Source organism: Chrysemys picta, chromosome 1, assembly GCF_011386835.1.
Source record: "Chrysemys picta bellii isolate R12L10 chromosome 1, ASM1138683v2, whole genome shotgun sequence".
Lineage (NCBI taxonomy): Eukaryota > Metazoa > Chordata > Testudines > Emydidae > Chrysemys > Chrysemys picta.
In genome coordinates this window covers 55,279,718-55,298,178 of record NC_088791.1, presented here as the reverse complement: position 1 = coordinate 55,298,178, position 18,461 = coordinate 55,279,718, and positions in this window count along the sequence as shown.

Below are 18,461 nucleotides of genomic sequence, written 5' to 3'. Positions count from 1 at the left end.
GCTTTCAGTATATACAGTCTCTTCTTACAAGTTTTCTATAATATGCCAGTCTTCCTTTAAAATAGATACATAAACTACAGAGACAGTGGTTCATTTTTTGTGTGGACCACACTGTTCTGTTATGTCAAAACTAATCAAATATATGACAGGGACACTCAGATTTGAAAAATTAGCAGCTCTGGTTCAATTGAGGTCCACTTCTACCACCCTGACATTGAGGAGCAGTTACTCATGTGAGTAGTGACATGGGACTGCTAGCGTGAATGCTTGAGAAAGTGGTTCACCGTCTAGCCCAATGGGGCTACTCAGGAGGTACTTCTCAATATGAGCAAGGGTGGTAAAATTAGCCTCAATTATAATATTTTAAAAATGATGCAGCAACATCATCACTAAAGATGTAGAATAAACTAGATTGATGAGTAAGTCATTTGTATATTACAACCAGGGCACAAGGGGATCCTTCAGTCTCTACCCCTCACTGTTGGGATTCCCTCCAAGATCTCTTCCCACTCAGTTTCCCAAGAACTCAATTTGACTCCAGCCTTCATCACTCAGGGGATCTTTATTTGGCATACTGCAGTGCTATGCTGAGTTTATCAGACTCAAACGCAGAGGGGATGGCTTCAGGGTACATCACAGCTCCAAAGGCACACAGAAACATTCTCCCATTATATACATTACACATCTCATTGCATTTACTATACATTGCATCACGCATTTTTGGATTGGCTGGGTTACTTTGCAGGAACCAACCCCTGTGCAGCATGCGCTGTCCGCGCACTGTCCATGTTTAAACCTTCTCTTTACCTCATCTCTACTTTCCTAATTTATTTTGTCCCTTATTATCTAGTTCATAGTAAACAGTTCTCTGGGTGTTCTCCCTCTTATCTTAGTTGGCTTAGACATTCTGTCTTTAGACTCCTGACCTATTTACTTAACTTATTTAGCACAAACATCCTGTTTTCAACCTGCTGATTCATTTACCTTCCTAATTCTATCTTCCAAAAAATAAGGCCTCCCTCTATGTGTTAATTATTCATGTTGGGCCAGGCCTCAGTTATACTTTCCTCTCTCTGTAGACACTGCTAGGAAGTCACCATAACATAAATGCAATAGGAGAAAGGAAATAAATATAAACTTTGGGTGAAACTGCCTCAGATGCAGCATTTTTCCCAGAGTCATTTTCATATAAATAACAAATTGGCTGTAATCTTCAGATCGGTATTAGAAATTTCATCAGTTTATTTTTATCATATATATGCATATTACTTCACCTTCCTTGGCATAAATGAACTGGTTTTATCTAGGCTTTTCATTTAATGGAATTATTATTCCTTTTGCATCTCCCCTGCTGCTTCATATCACTACTGAATATTTGTTAAGTACAGGGAAAATTAATGTTTTTTGCTTGTTTGCCAGGTACAGTATGTCATAAAGGGAAGACTAATGAAAAAATGTTCATGCTTATTCAATAAGGAATGCTAAGGCTATAAAATGTGCTCAGATTAGACAGAGAAAAGTATCAAAATTCTTTAAACAGAGCGAGGCTTTTTCACATCTAATGGGTCCAATCCTGCAAAGTACCAGTGCCTTCAACATCCTCTAAAGTACCTGAGAGGAGCAAATATGAAGACAAAGGAAGCTGAGGTTATACAGCACCTCACAGTAAGTACTCAGTACCTCACAGGAGAGAAGCTAGTTTACCAACCTAGCTATGGTTACGCTTTTCTAAGTAATACTTCAGCCTACCATAAATCTCATATTGCAAAGCTCTTCAGAGAAAAGATTGTGGGTTTTTTATGTATAGAAAGGACCAAGCCATTGTGGGTGATGCTGGAAGACAACTAGGTTTTAAGAGTGGAATAATTTTCCTTTTATTTTATGGCCACATCTGAATTATATTTTATATCTATTTGAAACCTTAGTATAATGAAAAATACCTTGTTTAATTTTAAAATAATTTGTGGATCTCAGGAAGCCACTTGACTTGCCAAAAATGTGTCTGGAGGTTTTGCATTTCAAATATTATTAAAAATGTCTTAATTTCTAGTGAAGCAGGCAAATCAAAAACTGTGAATCATTGAAATTCCATCATCAGTTGTATCATCAAATTTGTTCTTGGGCTCCATGGTATATATCTGGCTCCTGCCATTCCAGGAAGGAACGCCTTCATAGATTACTTGAAAAATGTTTCTTTCCTTCCAAAAATGTTAAACTTTCTTCAGGATGCTGGGTGAGCTGCTGTTTCATGATTTCCTGTTTCAGACAGATGCTCTAGCTTCCTGTTTTTCCTGATTTCATCAGAAATAGTTCTGCAAGTGTGTATTCTGTCTGCATTTAGCTTGGTTCTGTGGTAAAGGTGCTTGCTGGGGACATAGGAGGAAGGGGTTCCATCCCCTGCTTCACCACAGACTTCAGGTATGTTTATTCTGTACTCTATTCTATTCTATGCATGTCTCTTCTGTAATCAAAGGGGGGACCACAGTTTTAGTGCACAGATCCCAGCTAGCTTTAATCTAACTAGCTCCAGTCCCAGAGCAGTGAATCTGTACAAGCACACTCAGAATCCTGGGTAATTACTCGTGAGGCCAATCTGGGCTGAAGCCTGCACTGTCCTGCAGCTAGATTAGCTGATCTGACTAGATTAAAGCTAGTTTGGGTATGTTTACTCAAGCTGCAGTCACACAGTGTGATTGCAGTATAGACATACCCTTTCTGTGTAACCTTGGGTAAGTCACTTAGGGTAGTGTATCTCAACCTCTTTGATACCAGGGACTGGCTTACTATACTGTGTTAGGGAGATCTCAGGGACTGGCACTGGTCCACGGACCAATCGTTGAGAAATATTTATTTAGAATATGTCTGCAATCAATCAGAGATGTGACTGCAGCATGTGTAGGCACACCTGAGCTAGCTTTAATCTAGCTAGCTCAGATAGCAATAGCAGTGAAGCTGCAGCAGCATGAGCTGTCTCGGTCAGGGTTGTACCCTCGCTCAAGTTTGTCTGCATGTGCTGCAGTCACACCTCTGATTGCAGTGAAGTCATAGGGGGTACCCTTAACCTGTGTATGCCTCAGTTACTTATCTGTAAAATGGGGATAATAGCATTGCCCTTCCTTACCAGGATATTGTGAGAATAAATATATTAGAGTGTGAAGTGCTCAGGTACTATGGTGAGGGGGACATACAGATGCCTAAAATAGACGAATTGAGTCATTTAAAAATAATACCATTTTTACCAACTCAAATAAAATTGCAATGACAAGCAAATTAGAGAGATCTATAGCAATAATAAGCACCAACATTTAAAGCCCTATATTTTATTTAAAATAGGCACTTTCTTTGCACATGACCAATATTACATGCAGACATAAACAAGCAATTATGAGTGCAACCATATAACTATATATTTTGTGCATGCAGTTGCCCATTTGCATATTTTGGTGCAAATAAACATTGTCCCTGACTACACATATATACATCCATAAGTATCTAAAGTTTTGCCTCCTCTGATTTAGTGGAAGGCACAGTGCATTTTTCTCTATTTCATTTTTTTATTTTTGAAAGTCACAGAGGAGACAGAAGCAGACACATAATACAATAAATACATTAGTCACACACAACTCACGCTTATAATGGCTATCAGTAACAGAGAGAGAGAGAGAGAGAGAGAGAGAGCATTCACCCACACAAAGCATATCTGGCAAATTACAGCAGATACAGTATCCTAATAATCTTCATCAATATGGTACAAACGACAATAGGAATTGTGGTCTGGCAGTTGTTTGGGCTGATTCAGAATATTTAATAAAGTGGGACTATATTGCAAAAAAAATGCTTCTTTTTCTTCTTTATTCTTTGTGATTTCCTAGATATCTACTAAACACCTCAAAGATATTCCCAGAAGATCCTGTGATCTAAAAGATGCACACAACATACACCAAAAAGGGTTCTGCATTGATGCAAGCTCCAACTCCAGAACACACCGCTCGGTTCTGGTTACTTCCATTGGCGGAGGTGTGCCCTGCCTCCGCCCACTGCTGGGAGGGGGCCTGACGAGAACCTAATTGTCTCTCAGCTCCCAAACAATCAGCCAATGAGGAGGCAGTCACTGGAGCTGGTTGGCATGGGGCAGAGTCTGAGCCTGTGCTGATGGGGAAGCAGAGCTGAGTGGAACAGTATGAGGAAGCAGAAGTTTTCCTATGAGACTGCACCCCTCAGCGACCTGGCTCAATCTTTTAAACATTCTTTTTCTGGGGCTGAAGCCACCTGTGACTCTTCTCTCTTTAAGCACTATGCCTGGTGCTCAGATTTGGGTCACCCGGGTGCTAATTATGGGTAACCCAAGCCCACCGTGGCTATGCCTCTGCTCAGCCTTCCCAAAGAATATTTTCACCAGCAACCTATGATGTGGAGGCATGATAAATTGGTTGTAGGATGCACTAAGCATAAGGAACAATATGGAGGAAGACATAAAGGTGTCTCCATGCATCTGAAGAAGTGGGTTTTTTATCCACGAAAAATTTTCCAGGGCACAGTAAGCTGGTGGGGTGGAGGAGAAATGAGATGTGGTTAACTGTGGTGGAGTAGATGGACCCAGAGAGGGTTTGAAGCGCAATATTAGGAGCGTGGTTTTGGCCAGGCTGAGTTTAATATGATGGCAGATGATCTGAGATGAAATTTCAGAGAGACAGAAGGAGGTAAGAGACTGAACACAGAAAAAGAATGAAGGGGCAATCTGGTGTGCAGATGAAGAATTGAGAATCATCAGCGTAGAGTTAAATCCATTCAAGTGGATGAAGTCACCTAGTGTTAAGGGGTAGACTGAAAAGAGGTGAGATCTAAAGACAGAGAGCCCTCATTATTATATGTTTCAGAGTAGCAGCCGTGTTAGTCTGTATCCGCAAAAAGAAGAACAGGAGTACTTGTGGCACCTTAGAGACTAACAAATTTATTAGAGCATAAGCTTTCGTGGACATATGCATCCGAAGAAGTGGGCTGTAGTCCACGAAAGCTTATGCTCTAATAAATTTGTTAGTCTCTAAGGTGCCACAAGTACTCCTGTTCTTCTCATTATTATATATTTCAGATTTGTAAATTCATTCATGTTCCCTACAATAATAATTCCATTGCCCATGGTGGAGAGTGTATGTACTGTGCCAGCCATTAGCAAACATGAAGAACAGGATTGACTTTGTTAAGAGGAGATTATGGATACAAAACAGTGCAGTGGAGACTTTTATAAATATAGAAGTCTTAATAACTTACTAAATTGATATTTCAATATGTTCCAAAAACTTCAATTTCAAGACCATTCTCATCACCTGGACTTTAAAAGGGCACAGGCAGAGGTCCATGCCATGTTCCAACACTGGCAGGGTCCATGTCATGATGTCCCATCTATGACATCTTTGTGGGATCAGATATGGGTCCTGCCCAGTATTTGATTTTGAGGTGACTATTTATTTTTCTAATGTTCTATTGACTAAATCTTTGATGCTGCTCGCTACAGGACTGATTTTTTATTGCCCTTCCTGTTCAAACCACATATTTAATAGCAAACCATTCATCAAATGATATTTAGATCTAAGTCACATTTATAACGAAACAATTGAACTACCAAAGTTAAAAAAAATCCCAAAAACACATCCTTGCCTTTGAAATTAACCACTTTCAAAACAGTCCAAACTCTAGAGCAGAGCAAAACAGGAAAGAAAATCAAATAAGGAACCTAGAGAGACTTGAGAGGATGGAACCAAACCAAATGACAGATCACAAACCAGGGAATCAAGCCTTATGCAAATTGAGGTAATCATGAAGGATAACAGGAATAGCATGATCAAAGCTAAACACTTCTGATTTGAATAGCACCTGTGGTATGCTAGAAGTGTATTAACACCCTGTAACCACAATAAAAGAGCCCAACAAAGTAACACATATCAAAGAATATCACACAGAAAGAAAGACTGCATAATAAAATAACAAATGGTAAGCAGACTCCACCTCCTGCTTATAATCATCTCAAGAAAGTACCAATGCAATTATAGAGATACTTGACTTTAAAAAAAAAACAGTAAATGATTTTAATAATAGAGTTGAAAAAATTTGAGGCAGCATTATTATCAATAATAATAAACCCAAATATGGACTCTGCTTGGACTACGGAAGTCTTTCATCAGGCATCTGTCAAAAGTTTGATGAAGCTATGGAAATCACCTAAAGAATTTCTGAGTAATTAAGAGAATTCTGTTAACCCTTTATACGTTCTAGTACTGTGCATATTTAGAGCCAGTTTTTGAAAAGCAAGACCATATATTGCAGTGGAGTATGGTAGTGGAAGCAAGTGTAATGATATATAGGAATGAATAGGCAGGGCAGGAATCTATTAGACACTGCAGTAATGGGCACTTTACAAATTTGATAGACACAGAAAGGAAGATTAGTGATGGAGTGGCTGTATATAGTCAAAGGTCCAGATGTCAGAGTGTTCCAGGGCAAATAAGAAGGGCAGAATGTAACAAAGTGTCAAGGCATTTTTCTCACTCTTTTCAGCCAAGTTTTTAATGAGCAATACTAGATTTAAGGAGGTCAGGAAGAAACTGATGCAAAATCAAGAGCACTTGAAAGATACAGACTGGTGTTCATTAAACTTGTAAATTACAGAGGACCCCCTTTTTCTTCTTTCCAGGGAACCCGCAGAGCAAGACTTATATAAAACTAGCTAACAATAAAAAACAGATTGCAAAGGGGGGAGAAAGCAAAACTGCTCTAAAATACCAATGAAATGAACTCATTTAATAACATTGAAAAATATTGCATGCCCCAGCTTCCGGCTGAGATGAGCTTAGAACAATTCCTACTGGTTTGGTATTTTGACTCACCTGGGTGAAGCTGCCACAAGGGCCCCAGCTGGAGCCTCAGCTGTTGTGAAGTGAAGAAGAGACACAGGAAGTCCAGCCACCAGACGTGGGATTTTGCACATTGGTTAAATCTGCTCTTGTGTCTGGCCACTAGTTGGCAGGCACAGCAGCAGCTCCAGGACTTAGATGCTAACAAACACAATGGCAATCAGAAAAAAAAACAAAACATTCTGTAGAAAAGTAACCCTACTTTTTTAATGTCTGCCTTAAGTACAGATTGAGATCATCAACTCCCTGTATAAGGGTGTTACAATGGTGTTCCCTTGGGTCACTGTCATGTTTGCCATAGGATGAAACTTAGCATATAAAGAACCATGATTTTAAGAATATACTTTAAATAAAATATGTATGTTTCTATTTTCAACATCACAGCATTAAATATGTTTCAGATGCTCCTTCATTACTCCTAAAACTCAGAAATCTCTATATCTAAATACTTACATGGCCTCTAACTCCATAATATCTGAGCTCCTTGTAAACATTAATGACTTTGTCCTCACAAAAGCTCTGAGGTAAGGCAGTATCATTGTCCCAATTTTGCAGCTGGAAACTGAGGCACAAAGAGATCAAAGATAAAATTTTCAAAAAGCACTTCAGTTAGCTTTGGCACCTAAGTCCCATGGAAAGTCAAGAGTCAGTAAATGAATGGGATTTAGACTGCTAAGGTGGCATTCAGAACAGGGTATTGGCTGAGCATTGCAGTGCCTAACTTTTAGGTACCCTGCTACCAAGTGGAATTCACAATCCTGAGTTAGGTGCCCGGTCTCCCTGTGCAACTACATGGGAAGAATAAGGCACTTAAGAATCGGATCCACAAAAACCAGCACAGTGAGCAGGGAGCTAGATGCCCAAGCTAGCCAGTATTAAATGCTGAGGAGAAGGTATGGCCTGTCCCACACCTCAGAGGGAAGTGGGAGGGAGATGCCGCCACCAGTTGTGATTCACAGTTCTGACCCCTATCCTCACATTAGCTTCCTAAGCCAGGTCACCCCTTTCTCAGGAAAAATGGTGGTAATTATGTTATTCTTCCTCCCAAGCCCAATAGCCTAGTGGTTAGAGCACTCATTCGGGATGCAGGAGACCTGGGTTCAGATTCCCACTCTTTCTGTTGTGGAGCAGGGATCTGAATGCAGGTTTCCCAAAGGAGTGTCCTAACCACTGGGTATTCTGAGGTGGATCTCTCAGTCTTGTCTGTGGAAGCTCTTCCACTTTGTATAAGATACTTAATAGTCATTGGGCCAGAGAGAGAAATTGAGGTGCCATGGGGACTTCACCAGTGTAAGCTTAGGTGTCTAGGGAATTCAGCTGACTGGGGGTTTTGAGAATCTACATTTTGGACTTAGCTCCCTTGCAAAGCCCATCCTAGGGGCCTGTTTTCTAAAGGCGTGTAGGTGCCTAGAGATGCAGACAGGCACCTAGAAGGATTTTCAAAAGCACCTAGAGCTAGATTCACAAAGGATGCTGAGGATATGTCTACACAGCAAAGAAAAACCCACTACTGGCCCATGCCACCTGACTCAGACGTGCAGGGCTCAGGCTATGAGGCTGTTTCATTGCTGTGTAGACTTCCAGGGTCAGGCTGGAGCCCAGACTCTAGGACCCTGTGGGTTGGGAGGGTCCCAGAACTCGGGCTCCAGCCTGATCCTGGAAGTCTACACACTAAGTAATGAAACAATCCTGCAGCCTGAACCCCACAAACCTGAGTCAGCTGCTGAGTCCCCAGGAATGGCAAGCCAAGCATGAAGAGTACATCTGCTACTGATAAATTCAAGATGTAAATGTTAGTGACTGTTTTCATCTTGGCATAACGCAAAACCACGTAAATGACCACGGTGTTCCCACTGAGTCCAATTGCACATACAAGGAAGTATATGATAGGGATAAGATCTGTGTGAACATCTTTGGTCAGCGGGCATGAGCCAGATACAGTTTTTTCTTTGCTGCGTAGACATGTCCTGATTGTCACCAAACCAAATTTTTAGCTGCCTAGAAAATCACTGGGATTCACAAAGCCTGCATTAGGCTCCTAGGCTCTAGGTACAATGAATGGGGAGAGTTGGATGCCTTAGAATGGGATTCACAAAAGCCAGCATACTAGGCAGCTCCCTGTTTAAGCTATTCAATGGGAGATGCTGAGGAGAAGGTGTGTCCTGAGCCTCACTCCTCATAGGGAGTTCAGCACCTACATACAGCCTAGAGGGAGGCAACCGCCTCTGCTTCAGTTTCTCAGCTGCAAACCCTCTGTGGGGGTTAGATCCCTACACTGCTTTTGCACAGAAGAGGACCTCTTCCCTCATAATGTTCAGTCTAGGACATTCACCTGGGACACAGGGGATCTGTTAGTGCAGTTAACCCCTCTGCCCGGCAGGCTTAGAAAGGATTTGAACTCAAATCAGCCACCTCCCAGATCAGTGCCCTAACCATTTGACTATGGGATAGTCTGGTGTGGGGATTTCCTCACTCTCTCCTGTTGAAGCTGCTCCAATGTGCATAAGTAATTTTAAAAAGTCATTGGAGCAGGGGGACTGGATCCCCCATGTGAGTGCTCTAACCACCAAGTTACAGAGTTGTTCCCATACTCGCTTACTGTCGCTCTCTTGCTTGCTCAATCACACTTTCATTATTTACTCCACAGTGGAATAGCATCAACAGGAGGACTGAGGGAATCTCCATGTTGGAATATCCTGCAGCCCACTGGTTAAATCTGATTCCAAATCTGAATTTTCAGTCTTGGCCTCATCTATAGTACACACCTGCTATAGCTTTTTCAGGTTTACTGGAGAACTTAATTTTGGCTGAACAGAGCCCTTATTTAATAAAACCAATATACCTCCTCTGAGACAAAATTTGTGTTCATTTATTTTCCCTTTGAAACAGATTAATTATTTCAGACAAGCTATATATATAAAAATAGATAATTTATAGGCTTACAAAGAGGATTTTGGGAAAAAAGCAATGCACACAATTCGAAACAATATAAATTATATCAAAAAGTAAATAGTCCAATGTCAGTATGAAAAGTCAAAACATCTTTAGGGGAAATTAGTGACTATTGCTGGTAACTAGCTCCAATTTATGAGCTAGGAGGAGACCATCATGAGAAAAGAAGATAAATAATCCTCAAGTGGAAGAATTAAATAAAGATCATTTGTGACACAATTTCTGAACAGTCTTCCATACCTCTGGAGGGTGCCGTGCCTTTCTCTTAATTAATTAAAGATAAACTAGAATGACAATGTTTAATTATTTGCAAAGAATCTTTGCATTTTCTGTTCTGCTGCTCTAAACTGATTTACTTTTAACATAATTTTTGAGAACCTCAAAGGTAACTCTTTTTGTATTTTCTCATTTGTACATGCTGTAGAAAGCCACAGTTACCTCTCTCTCAGTATTTCTCAGCTTTCTGTGTGGTTATGTCTCCTGGGTTAGAACTATATTATGATGGCACCTGTTGTGTCACTGTCGTTACAGATGCATTAAGTTTTGCACTTAAAGTAGGAGTTTAACTTCTTTGTCTTATATGAAAACTACAGTGTATCTGCCCCAAATTTTCAGCACATAATCCATTAAATCTTGAATTTTTGGAGGTGTTTTAAGAAAATTTATTAGTTAGTTTCCGAGTTCTAATGAATTATTGGTCCCCAAAATGTTCTCATTCTAAGTCTCATGATTATAGCCCTAACCCCATACACTGCCATCAGAGCAGGTGCTGTTGAAGAAAAGTGTGGGCAAGTGTGTGGCAGAAGTGGGCCAGGTGGGTCTGACATAACCACTCAGTTCAAATACTGCCTCTCAAATCTTCTGTGTACTTTTGGGAACCCAGAGTAGACAATTTTTAAAGTCAGATGTTCTCTGTTCACTATTTTCTAGGGACTTGGAGTCCAACTTTTTTTAAGTTGGCCAGCTGGCATAATCTAAAAGCCCATTAACAACGCATCAGGTGTTCCATAAGAAATGTGGCTAAATAGGAGTGCATTATATTACTAAAACTGGTACACTGATTTGTAGTTTTTTTCTGCCACAAGAAGAGTTCTCCTATATTTCAGTATGTCTGAACTGAACAGCCTGTTCATCTTGTTTAACAGATGTTAAACTACTTGTTGTGAGCTCATTTATTTATAACGATTAGGAGGGTTCACTTTGTTAGCACGTGCTTGTTCTCTTAATTTGAATACAACTTTTTGTTTTCCATTACAAGAAAAAAGTTAATCACATCATTAAAAAAATCCCTTCATAAAATACATCTATTTCCATAGAGTATCTAGAAATAAATTTCAGTTGATATAATATATACATTTCCTGTCTCCTTAAAGGGCGTCAGAACTATAATCAAAGACTTGCCTTGATTTATATTTTAGTGGAATGCAAAGAAATGAGCATAAATGCTAATTTTGCACTTTTGTTTTGCATTTTATGCATCTCTTTTCCTTCCCATCTGTAAATATTTCCCAGTTTTACATTTTTAGTGTTTTCTTTTTGTGAAAGGAACATGCTTATATGTATAAAATATCACAGCAAACTAAACATGCGCAAACATTCACTACTGCTCTCCTGTTTTTGGAAAACAAAGAGATGCTTCCCCCTCATTAGCATTTGCTGTAATATAGAGGAGAATGGATGAACAGTGCTGGTTAGTATTTTAAAAAGGCTACATGGGCATAAAAATGTGCATTGCAAATATACTACATGATTATATTAATAGGTGGCTGATGAACACTTAGAAACAGAAGGAAATAGAATTGGAGGAATATGACTTGCTTGGCAGGCTAACTAGAAAAGTGCCAGGCTTTGGGGAAGGTAATAACACTGGAATTAATGTAACTGACCATATTGCAACAATCTGCAACTGTGAAATGGATTCTGGAAAAAAGGGAAGGATTGTGTATGTTTTTTACATATAAAGGCAGTTTATTTCCTAAGATTGCTGTTGGAGCAGAAACCATGTTTCACACTAGTATCACTTAATATGTTATTCATTGCCCTGGGCTCCAGAAACGAGCAGTGAATTAGGTCATGGTGAATAAATACCTATCAGTGTCCATCAAGTGACATTCCTCAGTTCTTTTCCCCCCTTTTTCTTTTCATGTGGTATCAAAATCTCATCCTGTTGTTTATCGGACTGAACACGACAGAGTGAACCTTTTAGCGATAACTATAAATATATAAATATATAGTTTCTGTTATAGTTGGAGCCAGGTTCAATATAAACGTAAGACTGATGTAATACCCCTGCACTTCAGTGAGGTGTGTGAACTGTTCTGTCAAATGATCATGTTTTTTATAATCCTGCACTAATTGCCTCTCAATGTGCTGACACAGACCCAGATCACCAACAGGTGTAAATTGGCATAGCTCCATTGATTTCAATAGGGTTGCACTAATCTGAGACTCTGACCCATAGGATTCCATTTCATCCATTCCCCCTTCCCACCCCAAAATGGGTACTTTGATTTGATTTTGGGAAATGTTGACCAATAAACAAGATCACTAGAGTTACTCAGCAGAAACTTGCTAGAATGACTGAGTCACTTGCTCCTTATTATTTTAAGAAATGATCCCGTTGTCTTTTTATCTGATGTCCCTAGTCTCAGACAATTGTTGCTTTGATATACATTGACGTATTGTTTCTGACGTGCTAAATAAGTGTTGCAGGCTGATGCAACAAAGTAAATATGCTGCTGGCATGACCTTGACTCCTGATGATGGCTGAACTGCACTCAGGTGACATCTTATGTGATATGAAAAGTAATTTCGCAGACCTTAGCAACACTTGACAATGGATGCTTAACGATCTAGCTAATCAAAAATTGATTAGAGCATTAAAATTAATGGGACATTCAAATGTTTTAATGATGACTGGCAATTACAAAAAAATTTCCAAGTTGTTTTATTCATATTTACAATTCTTTTAATAGAATATATCTTTTAAATATATCTTATCAAAGTTATCTTTTATAGGCTTAGTGCCTAGAATTTAGATGTGTATTCATTTACTAGTTATCCAAGTAGGTCCCAGTCTTGAAGAGTCTTACTCATGTGCTTTGCTATACATTCGTAGTACCATTTACTTCAATGAGACTATTGAACATGCTAAATATTTTACTCCATCAGAAATGGAATTTTCAATAGATTCTCAATAAGAGAACTAAATAGTGTTCTGTAAAAAGTTTTCTGGAATTAAAAAGATTCTTTTTATAGCCTTGATAAAACAACAACTGCTCGTCAATGTGGTGCTTTCAGCTAGATTAGTGTGAGGATATTGCCCCTTTGTCTCTCAGCTGGCATGAATATTGACTTTGGCTATGTGGGTTTCCTAGTCGCTTATCTAGTTATAGACCTACTACTGTTTTAAGGGAATGCCATGAAGGCCCTATCTGTTTCCTTCCAGGTATGTCTACACTGCAATTAGACACCCACAGCAGACCCATGCCAACTGACTCAGATGTGCAGGGCTCAGGCTGGAGAGCTGTTTAATTGCTGTGTAGACATTTGGGCTCAAGCTGCAGCCCGAGCTCTGGGAGCCTCTACCACCGTCAAGGCTGATTCCCCACTCTGGCACTCCGAGTGCAGAAGGTGGGGGCCCACAAGGATTCTAAAACTTTATACTGGCCACTCCAGGCTTGTATTAAACTCCCAAGATTAATGCGTCTCTCTGACCTGGGATGGGTAGATGCTGCCACCACCCAAATGCAAAACCCCTTGGAACCCAGGAAGGCGCACTTGGGAATTCCTTCCTGTGGGGTACTCTCAAGCCCTTTTACCCGCCCCCCCTCCAGGGAAGAGCTGAGAAAGAAAACAAAGGAAATTAGCTTTTGCCCCCAGCTAATTAAACAACATATGCACAAACCTCTTAGGACACCAAAAATCCAATCTTGTTCTTAAAATGTAAATTTTATTAAAAACAAAGAGAAAGAAAATACATCTGGAACTTAGGCTTTTGCTATATTTAAAAAACCCACTTACAAAAATTAAACATAAAGAATAACCTTCTTGAGGCCCAGCTTAAAGGTTACAAGCAAAACAAAAAGCATTTGGGGTTAGCACAGAGAAGTCCACAAGCCAATAAGAAATAAACAGAAATAAACCTAATCGCGTTTTTCTAAACATTCCTGATCTACTTACATATCCGAGTTGTTAAATAAGTAGTTTTAGATATAATCTGATGATTTTCATATTTGGCCTTCAGCTTCTCACAGCATAACTGCTCCCTGTTCCCCTCTTTCGCGGAGAACATCAACAGCACATAAAGGGAAAGCTTTTCCCCGCAATTTTAAAAAGTTCTAGCTTCCCATTGGCTCTTTTGGTCAGGTGCCCACTCCCTTCCTTTTACCTGGACTTTTTAACCCTTTACAGGTAAATCAAGTAGAGAACAGCTACTAAGAGGAATTTTATAGCTAACTGGCTGGCTGGCTGTCCATAAAAGGGAGTTTACCCCCCACCCCTTCATTTATCACAATCTCGCAGGGTCCTAGAGCCCAGGCTCCAGCCAGAGCCCAAATGTGTACATTGCAATTAAACAGCCCCTTAGTTTGAGCCCCGTGGGACAGAGTTTGCTAGAATGGGCCAGCCGTGGATTTTTAATTGCAGTGTAGACTTACCCACATTTATGCAATTATACTACTTTAGTTCAGGCTATGGCAGCACTTCTATCATGGCTTCGTTATTTTCCAGAGTTGGTGGGGTGATATATTTTTTTAAATGCTGTAATGTGGCCAGACCTGTACTTTGGGCTGAGACCTGTATTACAAGCTCTCAGCCCAGGAGCAGACATAGTTGAGCAAAGAAAAACAAAAAGAAAAACAAAAAGTTGGGCTGTTTTTAAGTTATAGCCATGCAAAAGACCTGAAGGTCTTTTACTGATTTTGGATATGCTTTTGCCAGACTACTCTTTATTTGAGATATAAGAATGTGTCAGAAGGATAAAGAGTAGCTTATATACATAACCATCTATGAAAGAGGGGGCATAGCTCAGTGGTTTGAGTATTGGCCTGCTAAACCCAGCGTTGTGAGTTCAATCCTTGAGGGGGCCACTTAGGGATCTCAAAATCAGTACTTGGTCCTGCTAGTGAAGGCAGGGGGCTGGACTCAATGACCTTTCAAGGTCCCTTCCAGTTCTAGGAGATAGGATATCTCCATTTACTTATTTATTTTTAAAGGTGTTTTATGAAGACAAATTAAATACCAAAAAACCCTACATTTTGAAACGCTGAACTTCCACTTCACATAAATCAGGCGAATCATCCATTCCATACTAAAACCACTTACCCCGATCCAGCAATCAAATCCACATGAAAGGAGAGATCCTGGTGCTGGTCTAGAACCCCATAGTCCCACAAGTATCAGTATTCACGTTGCCTTTCCTGGCTTTTCAGCTTGTGCCGCAAATGTTGTGCTGTAGACATAATGTTACTTAGCACTACGTAAAATATCTGTCCCACCTGCTTAGATTAACTGAACCCACCGCTAACTGGAGGCACTTCAACGTGTAATATTTTTAAATCTTGGTGTTCACAACTTCCCTTATACATGGGATTTCTAAGGGGTTTTAAAAGCGCAAGTGTGCTACGGCAGTTTCTATTGAAGTGGTTTAAGCATTAGCTATTGGTTTGCTTCCTTTGTTTGGCCTGGTTGGCATTCATGACAATGCTTTTTCACAGAAAATCTTTTCACAGAAAGCTGTCAGTCTATCGCACATAGCACAGCGCTGTCTATATTGGTTAGGCGGGTGTTTCATTTCACTCTCTCATAAGCTTCAGCAAGAAAAGCCTAATATCAGGCTCCTCCTCATTCACAGGCTTATTTTTATAGGGTGTGTTGGGAAAATGTATGTTTTACGAAAGAGGTGAATCCAACTGGTGATTCCTGCTTGTCATGGGCTAAAAGAGGGAGGTTACTAATTAGAAACATTCCAGAAGCTACAGAAATGAACTGACACCTTTTAACATATCCTGATAAAGAGTCAAACTCTGAAGTCCATACTCAGGCAAAACTCACACTGATTTTTAGGCATGACTGATAAAGACTTCAGGGTCTGGTCTCCAGTAGTATATATTTTGGGGGGATGGGGCCTAAGGGCAAATATCTGCACTAGCCATTGAATAAATGATTAGAAGGTGGATGGTAGCTGACAGGTTGAATTTGTGGGGGTAATGTCAGGCCACAGACTACATGGTGAACAAAATCAATAGAAAGGGCTGAATTTCACATTAAGAAAATCAGAGCAAGTGTGCAACACAGAAAAGATGCACTTTTTCTTCCTTTTCCTCTTAGGCCTTGTCTACACTACGAGAGTAGTTTGATTTTACTTGCATCGAATTTTTGGAATCGATATTGCAAAGTCGAACGTGTGTGTCCACACTAAGGACAGTAATTCGACTTTGTGCGTCCACACTAACGGTGAAAGCGTCGACATTCGAAGCGGTGCACTGTGGTCAGCTATCCCACAGTTCCCGCAGTCCCCTCTGCCCATTGGAATTCTGGGTGTAGCCGGCAATGCCTTCTGGGTAACAAAATGTGTCGAGGGTGCTTTTGGGTAACTGTCGTCATCCGTCCATCACTCCCGCCCTCCCTCCCTGAAAGCGCCGGCGGGAAATCAGTTCGCGCACTTTTCCAGTCATTGACAGCGCGGACGCCACAGCACTGCGAGCATGGAGCATGCTGCGACCATCGCTGCAGTTGTGGCCGCTCTCAACGCCTTGCAGCTTATCATACAGGTTTCCCTGAGGCAGATGCAGAAAAGTCAGGCGAGGAGGCTACGGCACCGCGGTGATGTCCTGAAGTCTGAGAGTAACACAGACCTCTCAGAAAGCAGGGGACCCAGCGCCGAGGACATCACGGTGGCAATGGGTCATGTTGATGCCGTGGAACGGCGATTCTGGGCACGGGAAACAAGCACTGAGTGGTGGGACCGCATAGTGCTGCAGGTCTGGGATGAATCCCAGTGGCTGCGAAACTTTCGCATGCAGAAGGGAACTTTCCTGGAACTTTGTGAGTTGCTGTCCCCTGCCCTGAAGCGCAGTGACACCCGGTTGCGAGCTGCACTGAGTGTACAGAAGCGAGTGGCCATAGCCCTCTGGAAGCTTGCAACGCCAGACAGCTACCGGTCAGTCGCGAACCAGTTTGGGGTGGGCAAATCTACCGTGGGGGTTGTTGTGATGCAAGTAGCGAAGGCAATCGTTGATGTACTGCTGCCAAAGGTAGTGACCCTGGGAAACGTGGAGGCGATCATAGATGGCTTCGCAGCGATGGGATTCCCAAACTGCGGTGGGGCCATAGATGGAACTCACATCCCTATCCTGGCACCGGACCACCAGGCCACCCAGTACATTAACCGAAAGGGCTACTTTTCCATGGTGCTGCAAGCACTGGTGGACCACAGGGGACGTTTTACCAACATCTACGTGGGATGGCCGGGCAAGGTTCATGACGCTCGTGTTTTCAGGAACTCTGGTCTGTTTAGACGGCTGCAAGAAGGTATTTACTTCCCGGACCACAAAATAACTGTTGGGGATGTGGAGATGCCTATAGTCATCCTCGGGGACCCAGCCTACCCGCTAATGCCCTGGCTCATGAAGCCCTATCATAGAATCATAGAATATCAGAGTTGGAAGGGACCTCAAGAGGTCATCTAGTACAACCCCCGGCTCAAAGCAGGACCAATTCCCAGCTAAATCATCCCAGCCAGGGCTTTGTCAAGCCGGGCCTTAAAAACCTCCAAGGAAGGAGACTCCACCACCTCCCTAGGTAACGCATTCCAGTGTTTCACCACCCTCCTAGTGAAATAGTTTTTAGGTTAGTCAGGCACGACTTCCCCTTCGTGAATCCATGCTGACTGTTCCTGATCACTTTCCTCTCCTCTAAATGTTTCATAATTGATTCCTTGAGGACCTGCTCCATGATTTTTCCAGGGACTGAGGTGAGGCTGACTGGCCTGTAGTTCCCCGGATCCTCCTTCTTCCCTTTTTTAAAGATGGGCACTACATTAGCCTTTTTCCAGTCATCTGGGACCTCCCCCGATCGCCATGAGTTTTCAAAAATAATGGCTAATGGCTCTGCAATCTCACCCGTCAACTCCTTTAGCACCCTCGGATGCAGCGCATCCGGCCCCATGGACTTGTGCACGTCAACTCTTACACTACTTGATAAAAGACCATGCATTTTCAGGGACTAGACCAGATTCTGTTCTCATACCAGTGTAGATCCAGAGTAAGTTGATTGCGGTGTCCTGTCTTCTACGATATATTTGTTCAGCACTAATATAATGGAGCCCTGATCTTGACTGATGCTTTTGGGTACTATAATAATAAACACACTCTAAGAAAAGGAACAATGGCCCATACTGTAGTTGCAAAAAAGAGAAGTGGAGATGGAATCAATGACGCTGCAGAACATAATTAGTCTTATCTTCAACACTTGCTTGAGAACATCTCTTTGGAGCCACCCAACTTCCCCCAAAATATCTAGCTTCTGGTAGTGGTAGTCTGGAAAATTGGAAAACCAAACACCTGTGGGCCCGGAATGACAAATGTAGCTATGAAGGAC